This window comes from Prionailurus bengalensis, chromosome B4, assembly GCF_016509475.1.
Source record: "Prionailurus bengalensis isolate Pbe53 chromosome B4, Fcat_Pben_1.1_paternal_pri, whole genome shotgun sequence".
NCBI lineage: Eukaryota > Metazoa > Chordata > Mammalia > Carnivora > Felidae > Prionailurus > Prionailurus bengalensis.
In genome coordinates, this window is record NC_057358.1 from 111,882,563 (window position 1) to 111,900,282 (window position 17,720).

At 38.2% G+C, this 17,720-nt stretch overlaps 1 long non-coding RNA gene across 1 annotated transcript in view; it reads left to right on the forward strand.

Moving 5' to 3' along the window:
• The window catches only part of LOC122473496, a 28,989-nt gene extending 11,528 nt beyond the window's left edge, over positions 1 to 17,461 (forward strand). The window contains exon 2 of the long non-coding RNA XR_006294676.1: positions 16,778 to 17,461. This is a non-coding gene — a long non-coding RNA (uncharacterized LOC122473496). The remainder of the gene's footprint in view (positions 1 to 16,777) is intronic.
• The last annotated feature ends 259 nt before the right edge of the window (positions 17,462 to 17,720 follow it).

Below are 17,720 nucleotides of genomic sequence, written 5' to 3' on the forward strand. Positions count from 1 at the left end.
ATTTATTTGCTTGCTTGTTTAATTAATTTTTGTAGCTGAATAGATCTTAGGTTTCTTGGGTTAAAGGAACGTGGAAACTCTTTGTCTAGAATGAGATTTTCTTAATCACATGACATTTATCATATTATGGGAGTCAGATAAGGCCCCAGTTCAAACTAACATAACACTTTTACAAAGTATTTTAAAGGTATGATAGCATAGTTTCTCCAACCTTCTAATGCTATACCTCCCCTGGGTATCCGGGCAGTCGATTTAACAAAGGGAATAATTTTGTTCAGGGACTCTGAATTATTCTTTGTTAGTTACAGACTTTCGATGTCATAGGATCCTGAGCTCTTGGAAGTTTACACATCAGTTGCATCAGAGACAGCTGGAGATAGCAGAATTATTTGTTACAAAGCCTTTAGTCGGGGCAACAAAAACAACCAAAGGAGCACAATGAGAGTTCATATCTGGCCATTCTCTCTACCTTGGTGCGACGGCAAACTCCTCACAGAGAGTTGGAGGAGGGGAGTCAGTACTCCACCTCTTTTGAATATTAGAAATTCAATCTCTGTAAACTCAGCCCTATGAAACCCTAATTTAGCAACAGCATTTAACATTGAGAATGTCCAAAGGGCAGGAGGTCCTGGTTTACTGCTCTAAATTTTAGCCACAAAATGTGTCCAAGATTCATCTGGAGGCACATAAGCAATAGTACATATAAATAATTACAAGAAATGTATGGTTTGGGGATCTGATGGGGTAGAAGCTGATGAGAATTCACTTGTATGCAATACCTAAGTGCGTTTGTGGCAGCAGGAAGCAAGTACGTCTGATGGGCATTGAGAGTCTAAGGAACTGTGCTTGTGTCTCGTCGGTCACGGTTATCTGTGTGACCTCTCTGGTTTCTACCAAGTAAGGAGGTGTATCAGTGTTCCTCAGCCATTTTTTTTTTTTTAACTCAAGCACCCTTCAGTTAAATATATAATCTATAGAAATTCCTTAGGAATTAAAAAATATATATTATTTGTGTCATATATGATAAATGATTTTAAAAGCATGTAAAAATTTCAGATCGATTTGTCTTGAAAGATTACTGTATAAATTCCTATTCCTTTTCTTTTAATATTGCTTTTATAAACATTGTGGATTAGTCACTATATATTTAAGTATATGTTTTGACTTTAGAAAATGCTTAGTTTTTAACTTCCTGAATTCTATTGTACGAGAAAAAGCATAGTTTATTGATGAACCAACTAAAAATAATGTTATATTGTGTTTTATTTGGGAGTGAGTAGACACTGAAACATATAGTAAAATTCAACTACTCATTATGCATCACATCTTAACCAAAAATTGCTTTTGTATCTATGCTGAGAATTCTTACATTTTGCTTTAAAAAAGAGCGTTTATTTTTGTGATTTTTTTCTTTGTTTCTAAAAGATGGGATAAAAGAAAATACTTCAGGCTGCTATTTACAAGCACTTACCCACAAATAACACGCTCAGAGTTTAGAAGGTCTTTATACTAACTAACAAATTATAACTCAGATTGGATAAGATGGTATTATATTTTCCCTTTCAACAATGGTTTTTAAAGTACTAGAGGTATATTGATGTGCATCTAAAAAGTTCGATCAGACTAGCGATTTATTCATTGTTGGCCGTCTTGAAGAAAAATTTCAGAATTATCATTTTAATACTTCTTATTAGTATGTATCAGTATCAATTATACCTTGCAAATAGTAGAAACCTGTTCACAAAAACTCAAGCAGAAAGAGAATTGACTGGAGTGTTCTGGGGTGACTCAAACATCAAAGAAGGCTCAAGGTGCAGGTCTGAGAAAGAGCAAAAATGTGTAAATCTCTTCAATTTTGTGAGCTGTAGCTACTTAATAGTCCTATCAAAGTGTCATGACAGAGATGAATTACCTTCTGCCATTCTCTCCTGTCCTTGGTCACTCAGGTAAGATTCAAAGTCCAAGGAAAAGGGAATTGGATTGGCCTGTTCTGGATCACATGCTCACTGCTTGGCTCTAGGAGAGTGAGGCACCTTGATTGACAGTCCCAGTTAAATTGTACCCACTAGGGTAAAGGTACTGATGCTCTCCCATGATAACTTATGGTGCTATCCTCAGAGGGTGCTGTGTGAACATGAACCACATATGTTAACATGTATGTCTTTCTGTCTCTAATCAGTGGTCCTCTGCAGGTATTAAGTTATATAACAAATGATTAAGAATACAAATTATTTGAAGCTGAAGAACAAGTAAAACATTCAACTAGTAGTATTGATCTGGATAGTAAACCGACAGAATGAGTCATGAGAATATCCATCTGATCTCCACTGGCTGCCATGAATGTTCATTTAGGAAACTCTTGGAGGCTCTAAGATGCTTCCAATTAAAGCAAAACATCTGGACAATTATTTTACTTATCAATTTAAAAACACTCCTCTTCTCCCACACATAGCAGACATTTGCCATTTTAGGCTTCTTGGCATCCAATGAGCTCCTCCATGGCAACAGCATCCCAGCTTTTCATTTGATTCAAGAAAAAACAACTTTATCCCTAGCTCTAGGGATGGGCCCTGATTGACTGAAACCCAGTGAATTCTCCTGACTTCCAGGATCAGGTTCCACAAACCAGCCTGGCCTAAACACAAATGAGGACACACTTTTTTGAGATTTCTAAAAAGAAAAGATTGTTGTGTTTTGTTTTCTCTTTTTCCTCAGAATTTACCTGGAGAGACATTTTCTCTGAATGGCACACAATGCTGATGCGAGGCTTGATATTGCTGTAGCCATTTGGCTACATCTCTTAATGAGAGATATTAAGTCTGAAGTCAAGGTTGATACAAGCAGGAGAGTAAATAAAAAAAAAAAAATCACAGAGAAACAGATTTGGAGCCCACAGGTTCAAGCTGCACCTGAAGCTGTCACTACCTGTGGGCTTACATGAACACAAAATCTATTTGATTATTTATGCTAGTTCGAATTGGAGTTACTGTTGCTACATACGAAATAATCTTAATTGCTACATTGCCAGAAAACCTCTGAGAGCCCCAGAGTCTATGAACTGTTGATTGCAAAATGCTGGATTACATGATATCTAAGGTCATCTCCAATAATAAAAATTTTGTCCTATTACTGGTAATAGGTAGTGTTACTGAAGGCAAGCTGTAGAAGTGTGAAATGACCTAGGCATTCGGCAGTGGATCTCAGCCTTGTTGCTGAAGTACATTTACTATTTAATTAGCTATTTTTAATTCAGAAAGAGGAACTTTCTTGATTTATTTTTCTTTTTGTGTTCTGTGTGGTTGAATATTTGTGGCTCTTAAACTGTAGTTCTCTTTTTATATATCATCTTCTGCACAGTTTCAAATTTTATTAATAATCTCAACTTTTGTCTTTTGTTGAGAAACAGGAAATTTGAAGACATATTAGGTATTTGATAAATACATGTTTAATTAAAGTTATGATTTTATCAATGGCCTGTGCCAAAACTAGTGGTTCTCAAACTTGGCCACACATTAGAATCACCTGGGTAGTTTTGAAATAGTGGTTCTTAAAAGTTCAGCATACACCAGATTATCTAGTAGGCTTGTTAAAAACACAGATGTCGTGGGCCCATCTCAAGTTTCTGATTCAGTAGTTCTAGGGTGAGGCCACAAAGTTTGCATTTCTAACTAGTTCCCAGGTAATAACGAGGCTGCTCGTCTGGGAACCACTGCTCTAAAACACGTTCATCCTATACTATTTACGTCAGAATCTCCATGGTGGAGTGATTTCTGACACTCGCCAGATGATGCTGATTGAGAACCAGGTTGAGGACCAGTGTTCTCAACAGAGGAAGGTGGCTGGCTTTTATCTCCCGATTAGGTACTTACAGAGGCCCTTTTACTATCCCAATAAAAAATTCTTTGAAATACCTCAAATGAACTCTTTGCCCCCCATCTCCCTCGGAAAAATTAAGTTTACTTAAATTAAAAAAAAAATTACTGAAGTTAACTACTCAGAAGACTCACAGGCCACGTATCAACCATCTTGCTCCAAGGAGAACTATAGATCAACACAAAAGAATTTCTGCAATGATTTTAGCAGAGTCCAACCGAGAAAACAAAAGTTGTCATGTATGAGATTAGTAACTGCTGGAGGCACAGAAGGAGGAGGTGGTATTTATCAGAGCTCGGTGGCCTGGGATCCCAGAGGGAAGCTGGAACCAGGGTGGCCTCTTTCACTTGCTGCAGTTAAGGAGGAGACAGAATTCCCGCTAGAAATGATCCCCAAGGCAGAGAAGGGGAAATACCACCCCTTCTCTCTTCTTTCTGCATCTCTGATCAGCCTTTCTCATTGCTTACATATAATAGGATGGCAGTTGACAAAGGGGTCTGGGAAAAAACAGCCTGTTGGTCAGACCTTCTGCATACAGAGCAGAGCAGAAGAGGGGGAAACTTAGGAATGAACGTGAGGCCAAATGTGCCCAGGACCAACACTCTCTTATTTCTGGGACAATTCAGTCTCTTATTGATAAAATTCGTGAAGGAACATCCATACATGTCACTTTATTTCTAATAACATTTGGAATCTTTTGCTACTTATATTGGAATTTTAATCCAGCCTTAAAAATGTGTGTTTATGTATGTGATATGCGTATTTGTTGTATGCGTGTACGGTCTACTTTAGCCAAAGGGCAAACTATTCTAAACACTATAGCCGCCTTTTAAAGTAAACACAAAAAGATTCTCCTAGTGTCTGGAATGGTGGCTTTTCTAAACTCTCCCTTTTTCATAGAAAGTAAGGAGTTGACTAGGACTGGGATGATCCCTACCACGGGCTCTAAGATATTGGTATTCCCTTTGACTTTTTTTGTTTTCTAAACCACAGAATGACCCCATATGCTTCCTTGACTATTAGGGTTAAACTCTCAAACTTCCCATGAACAGGACCCTTACTTCAGTTTTTGATGCACTAAACCCCCGCTTTACATAAGAAAGAGTGTTGAGTATACTAAAATCCAGTTAAAGAAGATTTCTTGAATTCTACCGCAAACAAAAAGCCATTCTGAGTTGGCTCGAATCTATCATCTGAATGGTATACAGGGTTAAATTTTCCAGTTAATCTGCCTTTCTGCACTCTCTCCATAAACTCATCAGCAGATCTTTCTGTCCAGATTGGTTATTTGTCTGAAACTGTTTTCTCCATGAATGCCTATCATGTTTTTCAGTGTCCAGAATATCAGCCATAATGTTATAATATGATAGACAATATATATAAATATATAATGTTATTAACTATCATTAATCATTGACTCTTCATCAAATTCTAGCCCTTCTGAGAGGATCAGTTTTAGGACCTCTCCTAACTGTTCCACATTAAGGAATTAATAACTTTATTAGCTTTAGTCCAGACCAAGAGCAGGTGACCCATCTCATCTGGGGCCTGTTAGTTAATTAGCAGGTATAGATTATATATGCCTTGTAAAAATACTGTTCTTTGGCTCACTCAACTCCATTCTGACCTTTGGGTCATGCCTTATTGAAGAAAAGGGGCTGGAAAGTCAAAGCCTGCATTTCTCAGCTTCCCTCACAGCTGAGATTTTCCCAGATCTCCGCTTGAAATTTGGAAGTCAGAAGTCAGGTGGCTGTGCTTCTCTTGTTGCTTTGGGCAGACTTCGACACAGAGAATTCAGTTCTTTGCAGCAAGGCTGTTTCTAACTTCTTGGGTGTTGAGAGGCGGGACACAGAGCATCCCTTTTGCTGATGTGGATTGCAGCTAGGGGGGTGTGCTCCGGAACGAACGATCGCATTTCCCCTATTTTCTGATCTTCTGATGGCAGAAAACAGCAGCTCCCATATCAGCTCATCGTTGTATCTGGGAATCACTCTGGACGTGAAGACTAGATCTTGCTCTTCCAGCTCTGTGTGTACCTGTTCCTCTGTATCCGCCACTTTTCTGACAGATGAGCTGACGTGGTTCTGTATCTTCACTAGACCTTAAAATGCTACAAAACGCTAAGTAGTACAAATGGCAGTATTGACCCTGAGTTCAGAAGCAGACTTCACACTTACAAAAAATTCTATCCTAAGAGGAGTCACGTAGATTGAAAGATTCTGGCCTGCTAAATTTGCTCATGGGTTTGGTTTACGTTATTTTAAAATTTTAATGTTAGTTGTTTATTTTTACCAATGTTACATACATAAATATAATTTTAAAAGTCAAAATTTTTGTTTTTACCAGACTTATAACACAAACAGCAGTTACCTGTGTCTACTTCTCTGAGCCCCATATTCCCTTCTCACAGATGTTTTAGCAATGTCTTCTGGTGTCTACTTTTCATCTTTAAATAGCATCTCTATGTTGTTATTTCTTGAGTTTTTCCATTTTATTTATTATCTTCTGACTTCCTTCTATGAAAGATGAAAGCTTACCTCTTCTCCATTTGTCCCTTACCAATGAACACCTTCACACATTTCCTTTCTCCTTTGCTTTTACAGATATCATTTTTTTTTAGTAGGAAAAGTCTTTTCTGTTTACATTGTTATGACTATGTCAACATTATTTACAACCGAACCAGGTACCAAATAAGGCTCACATTTCCTTTCTAGCACATTTAAAAATGTTTTTCCTCTAAGGTAATAATTATTTTTTTAAAAATTGACGTGTAGGGGCGCCTGGGTGGCTCAGTCGGTTGAGCGTCCGACTTCAGCTCAGGTCGCGATCTCGCGGTCCGTGAGTTCGAGCCCCGCGTCGGGCTCTGGGCTGATGGCTCAGAGCCTGGAGCCTGCTTCCATTCTGTGTCTTCCCCTCTCTCTGCCCCTCCCCCGTTCATGCTCTGTCTCTCTCTGTCTCAAAAATAAATAAAACGTTAAAAAAAAATTAAAAAAAAAATTGACGTGTAGTTGACAAACAATGTTACATTAGTTTATCCTGTTTCATGAATATATTCTTGTCTCATGTCACATTTTCACGCAATCGTTACATTTAATGTATATATAGTACTTAAGGGTCAGACTATATCACAATTTACTTAACCATTCCCTTATGCAAGCTGCTGATATTTTTGTTGTTAACACATAATGCCAATGGACAGCTTTACATACATCTATGGCCAAATTTCTGATGACATCCTTAGGACAAATTCTGAAAAGGAGAATTATAAAATCAATGAATTTTAAGGCCCGTGGTACATATTGACAGGCTCAATATTATTATTTAATAAAGAACTTTATAATTATCTTCATTTGGGGGGTATAGAAAACTTTTCCAAAATTAGTCCCATTTCTGTTTACTTTTCTTTCCTTAACAGAACTATTGCTGAATGTGAATATACCCATAACTGGCATTGTGAGATCTTGGGACTGAGAAAGCTGAGATGGCAGGAGGAGCTCGTAAGGAGTCACTCTCTGCAAAAAGGAGTAATATGTTACTCAGTAATTCTGGGTAGACTACTCTCTGCTAAGTAAGTACTGTGAAGTCATAGCCAGGATTCCTAGCGGCTCAAGGTTTACCGAAACGGTCTCTTAGTTTGGTAAAGCACACTGAAAAGGCAGAAAAGAGTATTATGTAAAATCACACTTTGAGTAAAACCCAGTGTTTTGGACTGAATTGTGTCTCTCCTCGCTGCCAAATTCACATGTTAAAACCCTGACACTGACTTTGACTAGATTTGGATCTGGGATATTTAAGGTTATATGAGGTCATAAGGGTGGGGCCTACTCTGATAGGATTGGTGGTCGTGTAAGAGGAGGAAGAGCCGCCAGCTAGTCCCTCTCTCTTCATGCCTACACAAAGGAAGGGACATGTGGGGACACAGCCAGGGAATGGGTGGCCATTGGCAAACTGGGAAAGGTGGTCTCACCAGAAATGAGCCCTGTCACACCTTGATGTTAGATCTCTAGCCTGCAGAACTGGGAGAAAATACATTTCTGATGTGTAAACCACCATCTGTGTATTTTGTTATGGTAGCCTGAATCGACTAACATGCTCAGAAACTTGAAAATTTGTATTGAAAAAAAAAATTGTCTCTTGAGGCCAGGGAAACCAAAGCAAAAATAAACTATTAGGACTACATCGAAATAAAAAGCTTCTGCACAGTGAAGGAAACAATCAACAAAACTAAAAGGTAACCTAAAGAATGGAAGAAGATATTTGCAAATGACATATCTAATAAAGGGTTAATATCCAAAATATATAAAGAATTTATATAAAATATATAAAATTTATATATAAAGATATATATATAAGTATATATATATATAAGTATATATATATATAAGTATATATATATATATATATAATATATAAAGAATGTACACAACTCAGCAACTCAACAATGTGAACAATGATAGGGATTTATTCATCTTTGTAATACAAATGGGTTACAATGTATCTTGTTATGACTCCCTTTTCATTATTTTTATAATACAAATCTTTTAAATTTGAAGACTCAGTTCTTCATTTCAGTCAGTAAAAATTTTTTCTGTTATATATTTAACTTTGATTTTGCTCTTTTGATTCAGGGTTCTTCAATAATACTGATGTAGTCATTTATTGAATTTCTATTCTCTGGACTTTATTCCTATCACCTTTAAATTTTTTTCTTTTCATTTTCCAAAAAGCCTTCTAAATTTTGACTTTCAAGTCATTAATTCAGTATCTTTTTTGTCTCAGTTTTGCTAATGATTAAGTTTTATTACAGCCTTCTATTTTAGTTCAGTCTTTTCATTTCTAGTATTATTTAAATATTACCTTATTCCAATTCTGTTTTTATCACCCCTTTTGAATTTTAATCCTAATTCAAAGTTTTTTAATCTTCTGTTATCCTATCCAAAACACCCAGAAGTTTTTTTTTCTTTCATTGTGACGAGAATTTCCCTTGTGCTAAAGAATGTCATACGCCCTCATGTTTGTTTGTTTCCTGCTTACTCATCCTGTTACAAGGTGTTTGCCAATAGATAGGGCCTTTGGGTGGCTTCTTATCTGATTATGGCTTATTGGTTGTCAGTATAGCTGACTTTTTAGATTTCCATTTGGGGGGAAATTAATGTTCACAAGTCCTAGACGATTTAAGTGCTGCAGGTTGACTGGATTGAGATGGATTCTATGCCACTCAAAGTATCTATTGTTTGATACGTGTTATTTGGATCCAGGGAGTAAAAGCAAAACTAGAAACCCCATATTTGACTAACAAGATTGTTCTTATTTTCACTTCCGTCCATAGTACATTACTTGTTGAAGCTGTTTCCAAGCATGCAGTATATCTATTGTCACCACGAGCTCCTCCTGCTACACACACACACACACACACACACACACGTGTCTCATTCGGCAAAGAGAGGCAGGTAACGATGAGGGCCGGGTTGGGGTATAGCACACTCACTCCTTTCAAAGGTTATCTGAGTCCTGAATAGCATCTATTGCCTGGCATTCTGGCAAGTACTGATCCTCAGTCTTTGATCTGCATGATACACAGTGAAAGAAAGCTCATCCTGTATTCTTTATGTTGTCAACTTTCTCTATTTAAAGTGGTTGCTGATTATGATTTACAATTCATCTCCCTAGTTCCTTCAGTTAATGGAATTTTCTGTTTCTTGTGGTAGGATGACTGTCAGTTATAGTTTTTGTTGTCATCAATTTTTGTCTTTCTTTTGCCTTCACAGGTATTTTAGCAGGCCATTGGGACAGTCTGCAGCCTGGACTGCTAGTCAAGTGTCAGGTTTTCACTGGATTTCGATTTTAAACATTGGTAGACAAGTTGTGTCTTGGTATCCCTTAATTTCCAATTTGAATATCATCCTGATAAACTGAGTATATATCTTCCCCCCCTTAGCAAACAGGGATACTAGCATCCTCCTCTATTCTGGTGACATAGTTTTATTCTTATTCAGCAATAAGAATAAGAACTAACTGAAATGATGTTAACTATCGTCAGAAAATGCAATTTCATATCAACTATGCCAAAATTAGAATCATGATTTTGATAGCTATTCTCCAGGATTCAGGTCGACAAGACTAATCACCTATTCAACAGGTCAGTTCTTAAAGTTATCAGAGGTATATTTTACAACGAATTCACTTTTCCTGGGCAAAAAGGGTTTAGTATCATTCAAAATTGTATTTGGCAGGAGACAAGTTATTTAATAAATGTTTAGGTCAGCTATCAGCTTCTACCTAACTTGAAATTCTAGGCCTGTATTACTTCTACTGTGATACATGATGAGCAGTTGACTTTAGACAAGTATTCACTGAGATATTCAGTATGATGAAATGTTACTTCTGTAAGAAAATTTTAGCTCTGTAGAGTTCCAGTAGGAAATGGAGTAGTCAGTGCTGCCCCCCAGACTACGAACAGTCCCCCAGTCTGCTGTCCCCCAGTGAGACTACGAACAGTTCTCTTTTTGACAAACTCCTCTGAACTTGTATGGCAGACTTGAACACGTGTAGAAGGAATATGCTTTATGGGAATATATTTGTTAATTATTGCCACATAACAAGCTACCTCAACAGTTAGTAGCTTTAAACAACAAGGATTTAACAAGCTCACAATTCCACAGGTTGGCAATTTGGGCTAGGCTCAGTTAGGCAGTTCCTTTGGTTTATAGAAAGATCGTTCATTTGTCTGCAGTCAGGTCACCTGGGAGTTGGCTGGCCTGAAATGACTCATTCACATGTCCAACAGATGGTTCACTGTAAGGTTGGGCAATGGGAGGCACCTGGGTGCATCCAGCAGGCTAGAACAGGCTTCTTCACATGGAAGGGCAAAGAGTTCCAGGTAAGGAGGAGAAAGCATCAAGACCTCCTGAGGCCTGGACTAGGAGCTGGCAGAATGTTGCTTCTGTGGCATCTTGTTTTGGTCAAAGCAACAGATAGGGTGGAGAAACTAACCATAACCTTTTTTTTTTTTTTTTCCAACGTTTATTTATTTTTGGGACAGAGAGAGACAGAGCATGAACGGGGGAGGGGCAGAGAGAGAGGGAGACACAGAATCGGAACCAGGCTCCAGGCTCTGAGCCATCAGCCCAGAGCCTGACGCGGGGCTCGAACTCACGGACCGCGAGATCGTGACCTGGCTGAAGTCGGACGCTTAACCGACTGCGCCACCCAGGCGCCCCTAACCATAACCTCTTAATGAGAGCAGCGGCTAATTCCCGTTGCAAAAAGACAGGTATACAGAGAGGAGTGGAGACTGGGGCTAGTTTGCAAGCTATCAGAGAATTACATCTAATATGGAGGCAGCTTGAAAATCAGTAAGTATATTTGTTTCCTATGACTGCTGTAACAAATTACACAAACTTAAATACAACACACACTCACTTTTTTACAGTTCTGAATGTCAGGTATTTGAAGTCGGTTTCCCTGTTTGAATCAACATGTCAGCAGAGCTGTATTCTTTCTAGAGGCTCCAGGGGAGTCAGTCTTTTGCCTCTTTCATTTTGTGGTGGCTACTGGTGTTCCTTGGTTTGTGGCTCCAATCTCTGCTTCCATGGTTACATTACCTTCTCCTTTTTTTATGGTTAGATCTCCCTTTGCCTCCCTCTTTTAAGGATACATGTGATTATGTTTAGTTCATCTGGGTAATTCAGGATAATTTCTCCATCTCAAGATAAGACTTCATTTAAGTCTTAAGACAATTACATCTGCAAAGTCCTTTTTCCCCCTACCATATAAGGTAACATTTATAAATTTCACAGCTCAGGATGTGGATATCTTTTGGAGAACCACAGTAAGGGATGCACCTGTGAAATAGTGTCCAGTTATCTAGTATCACATATTTTTTTCCTTGGTCAAAAATAAACCCGAGTGGCAAGTAAATCTGACCTGATTCACCTAAAATTATACAAGAAAACATTATCTTTGTCACTGCAAATGAGGCACCAATAGGATATGGATCTTCTTTCAATCTAAGGCAGAGAATACTTATAGTCCACACATTCCATATTCCTCTATTCTCCAACTTTATGGAATACATGAAGAGCCAGACACTGTTATGCTAGGTTCTGGAAATCTACCGGTGAACAAGAGTTTACATTTTAAATTGCTTTGTCCGGGGCGCCTGGGTGGCGCAGTCGGTTAAGCGTCCGACTTCAGCCAGGTCACGATCTCGCGGTCCGTGAGTTCGAGCCCCGCGTCGGGCTCTGGGCTGATGGCTCAGAGCCTGGAGTCTGTTTCCGATTCTGTGTCTCCCTCTCTCTCTGCCCCTCCCCCGTTCATGCTCTGTCTCTCTCTGTCCCAAAAATAAATAAACGTTGAAAAAAAATTTTAAATTGCCTTGTCCAATATGGTAGCCACTAGCCACATGAAGCTACTGAACACCTGAAATGTGTTCATTTGATATGCAATATGTTGCCAGTGTAAAATATATGCAAGATAGGGGAGCCTGGGTGGCTCAGTTGCTTAAACATCTGACTCTTAATTTCAGCTCAGGTCATGATCTCACGGTTCAGTTTGTGAGACTGAGCCCCACATCAGGTTCCACGCTGACAGTGTGGAGCCTACTTGGGATTCTCTCTCTCCTTCTCTCTCTGCCTCTCTCTCTCAAAATGAATAAATAAACTTAAACAAATAAAAAATAAATATACACAAGATTTTGAATACTCAACAGGATAAAAGGAATATAAAATATCTCAGTTTTTATATTGTTTTCATATTGATATGGTGGTATTTTAGATATATCAATCAAGTTAAATACAATTTATAAAGTTAGCTGGGTTTCTTTTCACATTAAAAAAACTTTTTTTTCATGTTTATTTAGTTTTGAGACAGAGAGAGAGCATGAGCAGGGGAGGGCCAGAGAGAGAGAGAGAGAGAGGGAGACACAGAATCTGAAAGAGGCTCCAGGCTCCGAGCTATCAGCACAGAGCCCGATGTGGGGCTTGAACCCACGAACTGTTAGATCATGACCTGAGCTGAAGTCGGACACTTAACTGACTGAGCCACCTAGGCACCCCTCTTTTCACATTTTTTAATGAGGCAACTGGAAAGTTTAAAATTACATATGTGGCTTGATTCACATCATATTTCTATTAGACAACACAGTTCTAGAAGTTGGGAAAATAGAATAAATGAAGTATTAATAACGTTTAAAAATAAAATCTAGTGATAGAGAATATACTAGTAGGCTTCTCTAGATTGGGTGCTCAAGGAGGGACTCACGTGACTTTTGAGCTGGGACCTGATTTATATTAAACCATTAGTTACATAAAGATTTTTGGAAACTTGTTCAAGGTAGAGTTAAGAGAAAAAATATTTTCTTGGTCGAAAGGTTTTTTTCAAGTGTAAAACCCTAGTGTGGGGAACAGATTTGGTTGGTCAGACCAAAGAAATCCAGTGAGCATGGAGGAAAACAGAGTAGGAGAACATTGGAAAGAGTAAACCAACCCATTTTAAGGTCAACAGAAAGCTCAAACTCAAAATTTGTCCTATTCAACTTCCTTTGAACTCTCAAATTAGATCATTAATATTTGAGCGAGAAAAGGGCACTATTACTAATGTAGCTGTGTGAACTCCATAAGCCATTCGCTTCTTTGCCTCAGTTTTCCTATCTGTAAAATGGAGTGGCAATAATTGTACTGACCTCATAGAGTTTTTGTAAAGATTAAATGAGATCATGCATACGCACACATTCAAGTGATTTGTGTTGGCTACGACTAGTGTCGATTCCATATCAAGTTAGATCATTAGAGAGGTATATATTACTTGAATAACTTACAGAAATGCCCTTTTTGGAATACAATTAAATGTGCTATCAGTTTCATCAATGGTTGCTCTGAGAATGGGTCAAATGCATGATATCTTTACTTTTCTATTAAACTATCTCTGCCCACCAGGTTATTAAACATTCCTTATAGAAGATTCCGTGTCACAAATTTCTTCTGAGAGTTCAGTACAAGAAAAAGTCTCCTGCTGGATTAGTATATACCATTTTATTAGAAGAGAAGCAAAAAAGAGGCCTAAAAATGTAAAAAAGAGGTAAAAAAAGAAGAAAAAGCCCTCATTATTATCTTTCTTTTAAATTGTATTAGCTGATAGGACTCTCAGTTAAATTTCTACTTGGTTTTGGGTTAGTGTAAGTTTATGGGATTTATAATATAATTACTTTCCATAGGCCATATGTATTGTTACAGGCCTTCTTTCATTATTTTAAAAGCTTATGACGTGAGTATTTTATTATATAGTACTTAAATCATTTTAAAAATAGTTTAAGCATAAATTAAATAAAATATATAAAGCATTGGTTCTGTGAGAAAATACATTTCCAAGCTTCACAGAACCGAGTCATAAAAGAATTTTTGGAACATAGCGTTTTAGAAGTTCAGGAATTCCTCATATATTTGGGGTGGGGGGTATTCTAAAATATCTTACTAAATGCTCTCTTTAGATGATGTGTTTCCTAAAAAGAGGAACAGATTTAAGACCTTATTGATTGGATGATACATGTTAAGCTTCAAAACAAAGGAACTTTGGAATTAATTTTTATATAAAAACATTATTTGTTGAAGATAAAAAGAAGCCATATGACATTTTTTTTTTTTTTAAATCTAAGGGCACCTTTCTCGGAAGTCATTCATTCATTCATTCAGTCAGTCAGTCAGTAGGTGCCTGTTAAAGGCCTATTTGGTGTTAGAGCTCTAAATACAGAGATAAACTGAAGTGTCTGTGAGATGAGGCAGGAGTTTTCTGGAGTCAGCTAATGGAGGGCTTTGTAAGAGAAGCGTGGTGTGGAGTTAAAATTTCATCCTGAAGACAATGGGAAACCACTGAGACATTTTAGGCACAGAAATGACATGATCAGATTTGGTTTGTAGAATGGACTTTGATAGCTATTTAAGAGATGAATGCATGGTGGGGATGGGGAAACAGGGGCAGGTGAGCGGGTAGGATTGCACATAGACCAAATAAGGAGTTTTCTCGTAAGAACTAGGAGAAACATTTTGAGAGTGTCAGTGAGCACAGGAAACAGGGGCCACAAACAAGAAACATTTAGAAAGAATTGAGAGAGAATTTGGCAGAATTGTCTGGAATGACTAAAGCTTCCAACTTGGGCAATGGAGCGGATAATACTGGTATTCATGGGGACAAGGAGTGAGTGATGCGAAGGCTGGTGGGATTTGATACAATACATCTGGTTTGGGACCTGTTGAAACTGTAATGCCTGTAGGACAGCTGAGTTGTTTGTGGATTTAGTGATCAGGAATGGAGACAGAGATTTGGGAGATATAAAATCATTGACAGTAATTGAGGGCATAGGTATAGATAAGATTTGCTAAAAGAGTATACCCACAGAAAAGGTTGTTGACAATGGGACCTTGAGGATTAATAGCATTTAGGAGGGAGAATGGAAGGGAGGGAGCTAATCTAACATGTGAATGAGTCAACAGGGAAAATCCAGAGAATGTGGCCTTTGGAGGGGAGAATTTTAAGGAAGGAGTAGTTTATAATGTCAAATGCTAGAGAGAGGTCAAGTAAGATAAATAGAAAGAATACTTTGGAATCTGAAATTAGAATATGGCATCAGAACAAGTTGAGCAAAACAGAGGTGGTGAAAACAGAGTCGGTATGAAAAATGAATGAGGGATGAACAACTGGGAGACCATGAGTTTAGACTTTGGGTTCTGAGAGGGAGAAAGGAGAGCTGTGGTTAGTTGTGGGGGGACGCAGGGAGGAGGCAGAATTGTTTTATTACTGGAACTGGGGACTACAACTTTCTGTTGAGTAAACCCACAAGTGAAGAGTGGATATTTGGTGGCAGAAAGTCCCTGATGTGGGACAAGGAACCGGGTCCAGACCAGTACCTTTCCATTTTAATTCTGTTGAAACATTATATAGCTCCACAATAATCGGGTAACTTACATGTGTCCTTCATCAATTAATAATCTTCATTTATAGCCAATGGGAATTTCAAGAAATGATTAATTTTCATTATACTTTCAAAAAGAATAATATCTATCGTCATGGCCCTCATAAAAGTCTTTGGAGTTCCATTTTTTTCTCTAATCATTCTTCAGATTTTATGACACACTAGGATTTGTTCTCCATTAATTCAACCAAAATTATGCGTAGCGTCAGGGATATGATGGTGAGTGAAATGCAGTACCTGCTTTTGAGACACACAGGGCTTCTAGTTGGATCTGGGTACCTACCTAGGTACTTGTGATTACTGCTGGTGATAGCAACGTGATGGTAACATGCTGGTGATAATGATGTGGTCCTTAGTCCATTTGTCTGTTTAGGATTGTGGCAAAATAAAATGTCAAATTCTCTTTTGCGTGTTCTTTTATTAGAAGTTCTAGGAAATTGTCCTATAGAATTGTTCATATGCAAATGAAGTAGTACTATTAAAACACAAAACAATTCTTCACAAGAAAGTGCTTTTAAGGACGTCAGTTTCTTTTTGTCCTTTTTCACTGTTAATTGAGTGTCTTGAGGATAAGGATCTTGTCTGGTACTTTACTTTCAAGATATGCTATATTGGGAAATGCACAGTATTTAGGACTCAGAATACCTGGGGTCAATTAGTAATCAGCCGTGTAACTTACCAGCTGAGAGACCTTGAGGACATCATTTAATTAGCATCCAGAAAATGAAGATAACACCTGTCTTGCTTACCTCTTAGGGTTTAAAGAAAAAAAAAATGTTTTTCTTTAAACAATCCAATGCATGAGAGGGTTCTTTATAACTTAAAAGGGCTGTGTAGTTGGTTTGGGAGGGTCCCAGAATCCTAATGTCTTATAGTTCTGCTGATGCCTAAAGTTTTTCATGGAGGGCAGATAATAACTTCTCTGTTTTGCCTCCACAGATTAGAGTTGGGTTCTGTCCTTTGTAATGGAAAAAGTCCTGACTTACCACCTGAGGCTTGGTCTGAATCAGATGAAGGTGGCAACATGGCTCAATAAAACTAACACATATAGAACATCTTCTGGGGAGCGAGCACAGAGCCAGGAACTTACCCAAATACTCTCGCAGGGTGCAAGGGTGGCAGTGCGGTGTGGACTGACTGGACACTGGGAGGCCAACTGTGGAAGCTGAAGGCAAAATTGTAATGATGCCCTGCCTGGTTGTGCTCAAATTAAACCTCTGACTGGTTAAGTTCTAGATCTGCTGCCCCAGGTGGGAACACAAGTGTGTTCTTATCGAGAGAAAGAAATGGCTCTTCCATTATCAAGAGTCAAGATTATTATTTAAGGAAAGAGATATGCGGATCAAATTGTAGAAGCTGGGAATTCTAGTTGGTTTGGGGGAGCAGAATAGACTTTGGAGGGAAATGAAATCAGGCTCCCCTGTGGTAAATTAGCAGTTACAGTCTTGTACACGGGAAGCTGAAAAGGAATCATCCACCAGGGCCGGATCTCTTAAGAAACTAAATACCCTGGCTACCCAGGGTACTCTTTCAGAGGGCATTAATGATTGACAGTACCTGTGGAATGATCCATGTTGTATGTACATCATTCTGTAATTAAAGTTTTCTTTTGCCCTCTCTTGACTTCTGTGACTTGACACATATTGCTTACCTTGTACACATAATACTAGCAGCTTCTGTATTTTGAAAGGGCTTGGATTCTAGATATGAAGTCATTGGTCATTAACTTTTTGTTAAGCACCTGCCAAAACATAACCACGTAGATGCTTAATGAGTAACAGCATTTGCCCTGAGCTTATTGATCCCATGGAAAGGTTTTGGCACTCATACCTATCAAGTCATATGTACTTTAATCAACATATCCTTACCAATTGTGTCTCCT